The 13,778-nt window shown below is 42.5% G+C and overlaps 1 protein-coding gene across 21 annotated transcripts in view; it reads left to right on the top strand.

Moving 5' to 3' along the window:
- The window catches only part of LOC122806573 (regulating synaptic membrane exocytosis protein 1-like), a 3,343,889-nt gene that overhangs the window by 1,821,398 nt on the left and 1,508,713 nt on the right, over nt 1-13,778 (top strand). The window lies entirely within an intron of this gene.

Raw genomic sequence — 13,778 nt, 5'->3', positions numbered from 1 at the left:
GCTGTTTCAAACCTTAACTTATTTCATGCCTTAACATGTGCTGTTTCAGACCTTAACATGTGCTGTTTCAAACCTTAACATGTACTATTTCAAACCTTAACTTATTTCATGCCTTAACATGTGCTGTTTCAGACCTTAACATGTGCTGTTTCAAACCTTAACTTATTTCATGCCTTAACATGTGCTGTTTCAGACCTTAACATGTACTATTTCAAACCTTAACTTATTTCATGCCTTAACATGTGCTGTTTCAAACCATTACTTGCTATTTCAAGTCTACTAGTGAATGTAACTTGGGTTTTAACACTGACATCATATTACCTCCTTGTTCTGTTCTGATGAATCACATACATTTATGATCTTGGTTACATTTTCGTTAACAGTGTGAAGCAATAATATTCGGCCGCTCAGTAATATTACTGCTATTGTAGGATAAATTGAAATTAAATTGCAAGATTGCTGTGTTTAATAGAACATTGGAACTAAAAGCAGAAAGCAAATTAATGAATAAATGTTACACATTCAGTCCTGATTAAAGACTTTTTATCAGTTATTTTTATCAGAAGAGCACTCCTTACAGATGGTCTGCAATATGTTTTAAAGTTGATAAAATTCTAAGAAATGAATAAGTAAGTACCTAATGGAAATAGGTAACATGTCAAATGGAAAAAAGATGTGAAACTTTGAAAAATATTTATACTTGCTGTGTATTCATTTTAACTCTGTAAAATACACTACCAACAAATGTTTCTTCTCATGAACTGCCTAGGTACTGTGTTTTTTTAGGTGATTTACTCACAGTATACAGTGGAGAGTGGACAAGTCAAAATCAGGACAACAGACATGGTCAGCTTTAGTTAAAATGGAGCCCTAGGTGTAGGACTTCATGCCCTCCACTGTCCACAAGTCACCTTCTGCATTCCCTAAATGTCTTTTCCCACTGCCCCCCAACCATCCTGACCTCCCAACACTATCCTGAGTCCTTTTTCCATTACTTTTATTTTTGCACCTTGTCTTGTTCTTCATATTTTTCCTCCATCCTTTCAACACACTGTAGTTGTCCAAGACTGCACTATAATAACTGTGAAAGAAATAATGAATTAATTGCTGGGTCTGGAGGCCTAGGGGTCCTCGGAAGCTATACGATTTTAGATATTCTGAGGTAAATTTTAGATTTTCTTTTTCCAGCCTTTTCACCCAAAGATGACTTGAACAAAAGGAAAGAAAATCAGTTTTTTAAATTTGATATTATTATTTTTTTTTCTTTCAAAGAGGAAATGCATTGTTTTCAATGATTAACATTCATAGCTGACAATGGAGTAGCTACCATTAAAATAAGAAGACAAATGTTTGTGATGATACAGAAATCATATTACTTAGCATTTCTTGGGTCCTAGATTAGTACTAGGCTAACTGACCTTGAGAGCCCTTTTACACCTAGCCATTTATCCCATGTGAGAATCAAACCCTATACCTTATCTTTGAAAGATAAAGACCTTAACCATTATGCCAACCTCCCATCCCAAAAACACTAGGCTTGCTGGGGATATGAACCTGAGACCTCATACACTCTAAGAATTATACCCTTAGACCAATGAGCCACTTATTCATGTTCTAACCTTCAACTCAATTTACTGTCATTACCAAATTTGGAAAGATTAATAGTTTCTGTGACTCTCCAGGAAACAGTATGAGAGCAAATGTTAATAAAACTAAACATGTCATTTGAGACCATAAAATGCAACAGTATGAAATTAATAATGGATTGACAGAAAACTGAGTGCATTCCATGCTTTAGGGGTGTGCATAGCCAACCAGTTTAAATTTAGTAGATATGCTGATGAACTGTGTATTGCATTATAAGGATCACTTGGATGTATTGTTCGATTTGTTGAAAGTAGGGATACAAGCTGCTGAAAGATCTGTATTTTTGATTAGATCAGCAATGGAATATGACTCCAAAATGTGGAATTTCATCAATAAAAATGACTTTGCAAGATAAGAGGGAGTGCAAAAACAGTCCCCTAAAAGGGTTCCATCGAAGAAAGATTGCACCAGCTAAATTTATATTCCTTGTTATACAGTAGATCGAAGGAGATTTAATTATGATACGTAGGGCCTCTAACAACAAGTTTCTGTTTTTAAGCATGCGGCTGCAGTAGTTGTGCAGATAAGTGGCAGTTGAGGAACATTTTTAGTAGAAAAAAAAACAAAGTAGTTCTCACACAGAAGAGTGGTGCACTGAAAAAAAGCTTCCAAGTTATAAGGGAAATAAAAATATCAGATAGGTTTACAAATGAGATGGATTGTTAATTTTTGAGGCATTGTTTTAAAATGTAGACAGCCTTGTGAACCATGGTCTTTGCTAGCACTTTTCTTTGTTTATTTGTTGTATGTATTTTTTTGAAAAGCTTAGTCCCACTTAGAAATTCTTTTCTTCTTTGCTTTAACAAGTCACATGGGATCATTTGCATCCATTTTGAGGTGCCACCAACTCAAGAAGATGGAATTTGCATTGAAGTTATTAGAGTAAGGATGGTAAAGGATGGTACCTTAGGATAGCTGCCCCTCACACTTTTGCACTACAGTGTCATTACTGGAATATGAATCAAAGCAATTGGTGTGGGAGTAGATGCCACTGTATTCTGATCTTCCTGGCATTGAAGATGAGTGTGGTACCTGCTGATCCACTGACACTTAAGTCACCTGCATGGAGAGAGTCAGATCGCTGTTCATGGGCTTTACCAGCATAGTCTGCTGTTTGCTGACACTAAATCTGAGACATTGAACAGTTTAATTCCTGTATGCCTTTTATAGTTTCTCACACCTCTTATGATCAGCTCACACCTCTTATGATCAGCTAAACCTTTTTTTCACTATTCCTTCTCAGTCTGGACTAGTATTTTCACAGAAAAAGAAGGTAAATAAGATGATAAGAGACAGATTCATTCAGGCCGTAAACCCAGGAAGCATGTATCCCAGTCAGCAAGTGTTTCACTCGGGAGTTCCCTCTACCCTGCCTACATCCTTCAAGGGGTGGCAGGATTTCCTTTGGAGGTAATCAGAAGTGGATATTGTTAGGTATGTCTGACCTTTAATTTCTCTGTAATGCTTTTAAGAGTCCTATACCTCTCTCTCTGTGGCTGTGGCCAGTAGTGAATGGCTATCTGTAGCCAGCTGTCATAGTATATTATTTTGTCTTTGTTTTTTTTTTTTTAGTTCCCTCCACATCATCCTTAAAGCAAGATTCCCCAGTGCCTCACATCCACATTAGGCCTGCCAGCTACTACAATCCCTTGGATTTACTGCATAATCCTGCTAAGACCAGTCATGAAAGCTAATGGTATCTTGGGAGCCTCCGCCATGCACATTTCATTTGAGAAAAGTTTTTTCACATTTCACTCTGGTTGGCTGTATTTCATTTTTTGTTTTATTTGTGATTTTTTTTAAAGTTATTTAAAACCCATTCCCCCTTCCCCCTTTACTCCGTAATAAAGCCTGTTGTTGCATGTGAGAGATAGGTGTGCAGTGGGGATGTTGCATTGTATTGCTCTGCCTCCACATTAGCTAAGCCATGTCTATCCCATCTCCACTTTTGACCATCCCATCTCCACTTTGGACCATGTCTCCAAAGTACGTGAAGTCTACAGCCCCATTTGAGTTCAATGCAGGAGACGCTCACATTACTGCCTCCCCTCTAGAATGATAATGCCATCCATCCATGCCGCTCCATCTGTTGCCCAAGCCAGTAATCGATCCCATGTCAACTGGGCCATAGTCCGGGCTTTATCAATGATTGGAGCAGATGTAATACTTTGTCTTCTGCTTTTGTCTTTTGATTGTCCCAATCCTTAACCAAGTGCATACATGTCTGTGTAGTTTTTTTTTTTTTTTGCAGTTGCCATGCACTTAACTCTGTAATGGCAAGACACTGTACGACACTGTAAGTAGAACAGATCATGTCCCAATCTACTCATGCTTAAGAGACCCTCCCATGGGATCCAAAATTAATATTTCTAATTTTCTCATCCTTGCTGAAGTTAGCAGATTTATTGGCAAGCAGTTTATTCCAGTGTTGAGTAAATGCATTCTGCCATAGTTGTTGGGTAGAACATTTATCTCATTTCACTTTGATGAAATGCCCATCCCATAAAACATGTTGGATTTACTTCTGAAATTATGTCCCATTTAGTATGGATATCCTTTCTACATGGATAGCTGCTGACAAGATCATTGGAAGAACAAAACATTTTAGTAGTAGCTGCTTCATCTAGATGAAGTGTTTTCCCCTTCCTCGGGATGCATTTATTTATCTATCTGTCAATGTATCTATATATATCTTTGTGTCTATATGTTGGTGGAGTGCTGTTTTATCAACCCTACAGATACCTTAGTTTTTATATTACTGAAATCCTTAACAGGAATGAATAATAATTTGCATTTAGGGGAGTAGTTTTTTTGTATTTCATACCAGCAAACAAAGAGGTAAACAGAAACATTCATAAAACAGCAAAACCTCTTGTGTAGTTCCACAGAGTCAAGTTGAATCCATGCTTCCAAAATGCAAAACTTTAAATCCAGATCATTTGAACAGCTAAGTTTATTGACTAAATCACAAAAATTAAAAAGACTATTAAGCACTCTTGTCCCTCAACAACAAGCAAGGGGATTTCATGATGAAGTCCCCTTGCTTGTTGTTGAGGGATGAAAGAGCTTAACAAGTCATTTTATTTTTTGTGATTTAGTCAAACTCAGCTGTTCAAATGATCTGGATTTAAAGTTTTGCATTTTGGAAGCATGAACTCAACTTGACTCTGGGCAGCCACGGTGGTGCAGTGGTTATCATTGTCGCCTCACAGCAAGAGCTTCTCCAGTTTGATTCCCAGCTGAGGTGCTTTCTGTGTGGAGTCTGCATGTCCTCCCTGTGGTTGTGTGGGTTTCCTCCAGGTGCTCCGGTTTCCTCCCACATCCCAAAGACATGCTGTGTCGGTGTATTGAACACTTTAAATTGGCCCTAGGCAGGAATGCGTGCATGTGTGTGCCTTCCGTGGAAGGTTGGGCACCGGGCTGGCAACTCAACACTGTAAAACTCCACTGCTAATCATGATCGAACAGGTGATCTACTGTGGAGACTCCTAACCGGGAAAAGCCGAAAGAAGAAGTAGTAGAAGAATTCAACTTGAAGTACACAAGAGGTTTTGCTGTTTTATGAGATTTTTGTATTTGTTTTCAAGGGTAGATCACTGATCTCCACAGACCTTTTTCACACTCAGCCTGGGAGGGTGTCTGGTTAAGTGACTTGCTCAGAGTCACAAAGTTGTGTTTATAGGACAGAATCGTGATTATGATACAGGTGACTGGAGTTTGATTAGCAGCTTTGGCACTGGAAGTGCAGAAGGGAGCAGCACAGGATTGTTAAATATCACTGAAGCAGTTAGAGCAGTCATAAATGCCCTCCCTAAGACCAAAAACACAGCATCTATGGGACTTGATAACATCCCAGGCTGCATCCTACATGCTCTCCAACATGAATTACAACACCATTGGGTACTCTCTTCAATCATAGTCTAAGCATCGACTTCATACCGGTGAATGGAAGATAGCCACCGTTATTCCTTTACACAAAGATGGTGCTTCCACTGACCCTGGGAACTGTAGGCCTATTAGCCTGACTAACCTTATTTGCAAGGCCATGGAACGAATCATCATGGAACTTATCAGTAAAGATATAGGTACTCTCCAGACACTTGACCCTACTCAGTTGGGATTTGTCAAAGGGAAGTCATGCCTGTTAATCATGGTGGACTTCTTCGAGACAGACACCAAGGGCCTGTGTGAAGATAGGTGAAGGCTGCCAGCCTAGCCAAATAGAATTTTGTAGATAATTCTGTCATTTGTAAATATTAATATAAGCCACAGGCTTGTTCTCTTAAATGGGAAAAAATGGTGTTTAATGTATAACTGCAAAAATGTAACAACAGTGCAGTCTGCTGCAACAAAGATGACAAGTCAATTCTTTGATGTCAAAACTCGGAGTCGATATGTCTAGACGAAGGAATTATGCCTATTGTTTTGATGCCAGAGTTAATGGCTAGAATTTGCATGTATAATTTATTTTATTGCTCTGGTTCCTGACCAGCTGCAAGATCAAAGGGGCTATTAATCTCTGGGAGTCTGTTAGCCTGGGAACCAGAAAGAAATAATGTAATCTGAAATAGGGTTGGGAGGGTGGCCTAATGGTTAAGGTGTTTGCCTTACAAACCCAAGGTGCAGGGTTGGAGTCTCACAAGGGATAACTGGCTAGGCTTAAAATGGCTCGCAAGGGCAGTTAGCCTAGTACTAATCTATGAACCTATGAAATGAATCAGTGGTACTGTGTTATCAATTTAAGGACAGAAAGAATGAGAGCATTAGAGCATTTGTCTTGAGAACATCCAACATCACCAGCGCTGCCTGTATCTATATGTAAGCAGGATCTTAGACTTTAGTGTTTCTCTTAAAAATAGCTAGGAAATTGGAAGATTAGTCTAAGTGCTTTCTGTGATGTGAGAACTTTTCTACGGTATTATTTTAAGTATTTCCCTGAGATCTCTGAACTCTTGACTAGCACTGTGTGGAAAGAAACATTGTCTTGTGTTTTTATTATTTAATATTGAATATTTTTAAACCTTTCAACTGTGGCTGTTTTGTGTAGAGATAATGTAAGCTCTAGAGTACATTGCATATACATAGTAATACTGTACCAAGTCACTCCAAATAAGCTTTGCTGTTCAGTCACACTTACTATTTGGATAATAATATTGCACAGTAATAATTGGACACCCTTTAATAAGGGCCTTTGAGTAGCTGATAAATGTTATGAGTGGTGGCAGTGATTTATACTGTATAGTTTGGGTAAAAGGGTGCACAGCTGGAGAATATCTGCCAGCCTTCCCCAGGAGTGTCTGTGTGGTTGTATAAACTCCTATTTCAAAGGGTGTATGTGTCAGCCACCTGGGCAAGGACTGGAAGCACTGGTTGGACAGAGAGGGTGCTGGAGGTTTTAGCTTTCCCACTAGGCTGAGATCTGGACCCTATAGCTGTGCCAGTGGGGAGTCTGATTGTGGACCTGGAGGAAAGGGAGAAACCAGCCCCAGACTGACAGTGATCTCTGTGTCCTCTTAAGAGAAAATTGTGCTTTACTGTGCATGTATTTATTATCCTTTCCCTATATGGACACACCTCACTGGTGTTAGTGGTGAGGATTGAGGCTCCTTGATTGCTCGGCCAGTGCGCGGGCATCACATATTAATTGTTTGGCAGTGGTGGGATAGCCACACCACATATTAATTGGTTGGCAAATACGAAGTGGCTTTAGTAGTGTGAGTAGAGTGAATTCCTGTAGCTTGTGTACAGTGATCACTGAAGGTGTTTTGTACTCTAAATCAGCCACTCACTGAATACTCAGAGTTCAGATCACAGTTGTTTTATTTCTTTTGTTAACTTAGTCAGGAAGAGTAGGCAGCATGTCAGCAGAGGAGTACAGAAAGCTGACAACGATCCAGCTGACTGATATGTGCCAGGCTAGGGGACTGGTGCATGGAAACCTGACTAAGGCAGACATGATTGCAGCTTTGGTCACAGCTGCATCAGAAAACAGAAACCATGACGATGATCAAACTGGCAGTGGAGATGTACCACACTCTGAGAATGTACAGCTCAGCCTTTCTGCAAAGGACTTAAAAATCCATCTGGAGCTAAAGAGACTCACGTTGGAGGCCAGGCATTTGGAAATAGACTGAGGTGTCTAGAGAATGAGGACCAGGAGAAACTGCGACGCTTGCAGGCTGAGTAGAATGAGAAACTACTACGCCTGGAAGCTGAGGAAAAGGAGAGGCAGAGACAGCATGAGAAAGAGATGCTGACTCGTCACCAGAGTCATGGAGGTAATCGGGAAGGGAGTAACTGGACCCCAGAAGCACAAAAGGTCAGTAAATTTCTTCTGCAGTTTAAAGAGGGGGGATAATTTTGATAGTTTCATTCATATGTTTGAGAGGGTATGTAAACAGTATGATGTTGACCAAAGGATCTGGGTATGGTTCCTGACCCCCTTACTCCATGATAAAACTATAACTGTGTTGTCTAAACTTGCAGATTGTGAATATTTTGATTACACTGCTGTTAAAAATCACTTGTTAGAATGTTTTAAGCTAACACCTGAAACATAGGAAAAAGTTTTGTGAGCATAGACACAAGGCAGATGAAAGTGTGTGTAAATATGTTGCTGAACTGCGCACTTATTTTCATAGGTGGGTGAGTGGATGTCAGGTCACCACTTTTGAAGGGCTGGCAGACCTTTTGGTGAGGGAACAAGCCCTTAGCACTTTGCCTGAGGATATGAGGATCTGGTTAGCTGATAGACAATATGCTACTTCAGAGGAGTTGGGGAAGAAGGGAGACCTATATCTAACAAGCAGGGCAGCCCTGCATAGGAAAGGGACCCCTAGTACTGCTCATGGGTATAAAGGAACCCATGATGGGCAGCACAGACTGCCCCAACAGAATCTGCCAGTATCAGGGGAAGCCACCTGTTCAGGTACATATCCAGGAAATGGGGTTAAATGTTTTGAATGCTACCAGTGGCGCCATGTGGCATACAGATGTCCACAGAGGTAAGGTGGGGAACAAAAGGTGAGAGAGCCAGTAAGTGGGAAAGACAAAATGCCAATAGTAGGTTGTCTTGAAACAACAGGGGTACTGAACTACCATCCTGCAGATGTCCTGATAGGGAAGGATTTGGATGAGGCAGTACCATGTGTTTATGCAGTTACATGCAGTCAGGCTAGGAGACAAGCATGTGGGTCTGGTAGCCTGGGGAGACCCAGACATACTGCATACTTGCAGCCAGGATAGGTGAGATGGTTACTTCAGGGAGGGGGCTACTCTGTAGCAGTGAGACTGAATGTGAACCACAGCTGCTTGTGGATACTGATGTTCCTTTGGACAGAGTGACTGCAAAGGTAGAGGTGAGTAGTAGTATCCAGGCTGACAGTGCGGCACCACTGTCAGAGGATGCCAGACTTCCTGTGGAAGGGGAGCTGGGAAGGGTTACAAAGAGAGAGTGTTGAGACAGGCTCAGCTCTCAGATCCTACATTGCAAGGCATGAGGCAGGTAGCTAGTAAGGTACCTGATTCTCAAGGGAAGGGGGATTCTATATACTGGGACAAAGGGTTACTGTATAGAGAGTGGACTCCTGAGGTAGGGCTAGAAGGTGAGAGAGTACAGCAGTTGCTACTGCCTAGAGCCTAACATCTGGCACTTCTAGCCATAGCCCATGATATTCCCTTTGCAGGTCATATGGGCATAAAACATACAAAGAGGCGTATTATGCAGAACTTCTATTGGCTTGTAATTTCCAGAGATGTAACAGGGTACTGCAGGACCTGTGAGCCATGCCAAAAAGTAGGCAAGAGTTCCTTTGATGCCTTTGCTGTGATCGAGGAGCCATTTCAGAGGGTAGCTATGGATATTGTGGGGCCTGAGTACCCCAAGTTCCACAGGGAAAAAGCATATTCTTGTATAACCACAATAGAAAAAGCACACCAAATGTTCTTCACCACAAAACTGGATCCAATTCAGTGTAATACAAGGATTTATACTAAAGTACTTTGTCAAGCATAAAATGCAGAGTAAATTCTCTCTTCATGAAACACAAAATAATTCTCTAGCGCCTCGGCAAACTTGCCTTTAACAGAGAAAAAGCATGTTCTAGTGGTTGCAGATTATGCTACATGATACCCTGAGGCAATAGCTTTGTCCTCCATTGAGGCAGAAAAGGTGGCAAATGCTTTGTTAGAGGTTTTCAGCAGGGTAGGTTTCCCAAAATAAATACTGACTGACAGAGGTGCCAATTTCATGTCAGACCTGCTGGCTTGTCTGTGGAAGTACTGTGGGGTGAAGCCACCTGAAGACCACCCCCTACCATCCCCAGACTAATGGTCTGGTTGAGAGGTTAAACTCTGTGATTAAGTCCATGCTACAGGCATTTGCAGTCCAGTTTAAGAGGGAGTGGGACAAATATTTGCCCCATTTGTTGTTTGCTTACAGAGAGGTTCCCCAGCAATCCACAGGGTTTTCACTCTTTGAGTTGCTGTATGGGCATAGGGTGAGGAGACCTCTAGATTTAACTTGTGATGAGGGGGAAGGGGACTGTGAATCTCACAAGGAGTTTGTTGTGGCATATGTCCTAAACCTCAGGACAAGGCTCAGGCAACTCATGGGCTTGGCCCAGGAGAACCTGGCAGAAGCCCAACAACAGAAAAAGGAATGGTATGGCAAGCATGCTCAAGCTAGAGAGTATGTTGTGGGGCAGCAGGTAATTGTTCTCATTCCTGCCAGACACAACAAGCTGCAAGTAGCTTGGGAAGGACCCTACAAGGTGGTAAGTACGGTAAGTGATGTTAACTACATGGTGGAACTGCTAGGTAGGAGGCAGAGGCACAAATTGTACCATGTTAACATGATGAAACCTTACTATGATAGGGAGGCCCTTGTGCTGAGTATTTGCAGTGGATTGCATGAGGAGTCTGAGGGAGATCTGGTGACTGATCTCCTCAGTGAGGCTCGGACTGACACCTCAGTGGAAGGGGTAGCAATGTCCCAGCAGCTATCTCCTACCCAAGTTCGAGAAATCCGAGCAGTGTTATAGGAGTTTGGGGACATGTTCACTGGGAAACCAGGGTGCACCCACCTGGTGCAGCACCAGGTGGATACAGACCCCACAGGCCTATAAGGCAGGCCTCTTTTAGGGTGCTTTAGAGAGTCAAACAGACTCTGAGGGAGGAGATACAGGAGATGTTGGAACTAGCGGTGATTCAAGAGTCCAGCAGTCCCTGGGCCTCCCCAGTGGTGCTGGTGCCAAAGAAGGATGGCAGTACCAGGTTCTGTGTGGACTACAAGAAATTAAATAGTCACACAGAGTCAGATGCTTACCCTTGTGCCTAGGACAGATGAGGCCCTAGAGCAGTTGGGTGGGGCTTAGTATTTTACAACTATTGCTCTTAACAAGGGTTACTGGCAGGTGCCCTTGACTCCCAGTGCTAGAGAGAAGTCAGCCTTTGTGGCTCCTTTTGGCTTGTATCCCATCCCTAGCAAAACCAAGACTCACTCCTCTAAGAGAAGGAAACCAGTTTGGTGGACCACTGCAATAAACAGGCTATACAATAGAAGGAGAAAACTAGTTCAGAAAAAAAGCAAATCCCAAGAAGGAAATACATCCCTGATCAGTATCAGTAAGAAATTAAGGTCCCTCATGAAATCATCCAAGGCTAACTTCGAAAGAAAAATAGCCAAGGATTCAAAAGATAACCACAAAGCCTTCTTTAGCTATGTTAAGAATCTAAGTGGCAACTCGCATATATGCACTGAACTAGTGCAAAATAGCAGAAAATATACTGAACCTACTCATATTTCCAACATCCTGGCAGATAGATTCAGTGCAAACTTCTCCCCCCTCTCACCTCCAAAAGGGCCCACAACAATACAGGAAAAGTGTAGTGTCCCAAAATTCACAGACGCACAGGTGAAAACAGCCCTTTCAAAAGCCAAAAACACAGCGTCAATGGGACCAGATGGTGTCCTAGGCTGAGTCTTGCACGAACTACAGAATGAACTAATCAACAGCCTAAACACGCTGTTCAGCCTCAGCCTCTCCACAGGCTATGTACCCATAGAATGACACACAGCAACAGTTATTCTTCTCCACAAAGGAAGGGCCACAACTGACCCTGGTAACTATCACTGCATAAGCCTAACTAGCCTGGTCTGCAAGGCTATGGAGCGCATCATCGTGAACTCATTAACAAAGACATTGGGAACCTCCAAACACTTGACCCGAACCAGTTCGGCTTTGTTAAGGGCAGATCATGCCTACTAAACCTGGTTGACTTCTTCCAGACAGTCACCAAGGCCATAGAAGAGGGAAAGGTGGTTCACACAGCCTACCTTGACCTCGCCAAGGCTTTCGACGCCATTCCCCACTCAGGTATTACAGAAAAACTCACCAGCCTGAACATAAACCCCTACGTCACGAGATGGGTTGCCAACTGGCTTACAGACAGAACTCACACTGTAAGAATAGCAGGCTTCAGGTCCGACTCTAAACCAGTCACAAGTGGTGTCCCTCAAGGCTCGGTCCTGGGACCCCTACTGTTCAGCATATACTTCTCAGAAGTACAGGCAAACACAGGAGGACTATGGCTAACCAGGTTCGCCGATGACTGCAAACTGGGAGCCATAATTGACTCTCCAGCTGACATGGACATCCTTCAAAAGGGCCTTACTGAGACAGACACCTGGTGTCAAAGTCATGGCCTCAAGCTAAATGCCAAAAAATGCATAGTCATCCCATTTGTGAAAAACAAAACACCCACAAATTACCACATAGGTGGCAGCCCCCTTAATACAGAAGAGGTAATAAGAGATCTGGGGACCCAGGTAGATAGTAATCTCTCATTTGATCATATTGCCAAAGTAGTTAGGAAATCCGTCTATGTGGCCCATCTAATTACAAAAAGGTTTGCATCTAGAAATAAAGAGGTTATAGTACCCCTCTACTCATCACTCATTAGACCCATCATAGAGTACAATGCCCCATTTGGGATGTACCTCACAGGACACTTCCAACAGCTGGAAAGACCACAAAAATACCTCACCAAGAGGATTACTGGCCTCAAACATATGTCCTATGCAGCCCGACTGAAAAAACTCTGGCTGTACTCAGTGGCATATCGTTTACTCAGAGGTGATCTCTGCTTGACTTACAAAGCCATGTCCAACTCAGAATTGATGGACATGCTCCACCTAAAGAAATCCAAGTCACTGCGAGTCACATGCTCTAGTGAGCTAAACCTCACCACAGCAATAAATAGAACATGCTGGAGGGAGAGTTTCCTGTCACAGAGACTACCAATGCTTTGGAACAAAATTTCAAATTAAATCAGGCAGAGCCTCTCACTAACACTCTTCAAGAGAAACCTTGACGAGTGGATGGGTAACAGAAAATACACCCCTGGGATCACTTCCTTGGCTCTACTTGACAGAGGATCAGTTAATTAATCAATGTGGCAGCGAAAGCCGACACACTCTGGCTGGGCTTATAAATGCCCTCAGGCAGATTGCCTATTACCTACCTATGAACCTATGAACCTATGGATGAAGAATGCCCCAGCAACTTTCCAGAGGCTCGTAGATCATATCCTAGCAGGAGCAGGAGGGTTTGCCCTGGCTTACCTAGATGATAATGCCATTTACAGCCATTCCTGGCAAGAGCACCTTCTACATGTCAGGGAGGTGCTGCGCAGATTACAGAGGGCAGGGTTGACCATTAAGCCCAGCAAATGTCAGGTGGGTATGGCAGAGGTCTCCTACCTGGGACATAGAGTGGGGAGTGGTAAGATCAGGCCAGAACCTGCCAAAGTGGAAGCCATTCAAGCCTGGCCTGCACCTGTTACCACAAAGCAGGTGAAGGCATTCTTAGGGACAGCAGGGTACTACAGAACATTTGTCCCCAGTTGTAGTACCATAGCTGCTCCTCTCACAGACCTGACAAGGAAAAACAGGACATATAAGGTAGTGTGTACCACAGCATGTGAGTAGGCATTCCAGAAGCTTAAAGAAGCTTTGGGAGGACCCCCTGTGTTAGCCAGTCCAGATTACAGCAAATAAATTGTTGTGCATGTGGATGCTTCAAACCATGGGGTGGGGGTTGTAGTTAACCAGATTTCTTCAAAGGGAGAAG

The sequence above is a fragment of the Protopterus annectens genome, chromosome 1.part1 (genome assembly GCF_019279795.1).
Source record: "Protopterus annectens isolate FY-2018-M chromosome 1.part1, PAN1.0, whole genome shotgun sequence".
Classification (NCBI taxonomy): Eukaryota; Metazoa; Chordata; order Ceratodontiformes; family Protopteridae; genus Protopterus; species Protopterus annectens.
The sequence above is the reverse complement of the archived record's forward strand: the minus strand, read 5'-3'. Positions and strand labels throughout refer to the sequence as shown.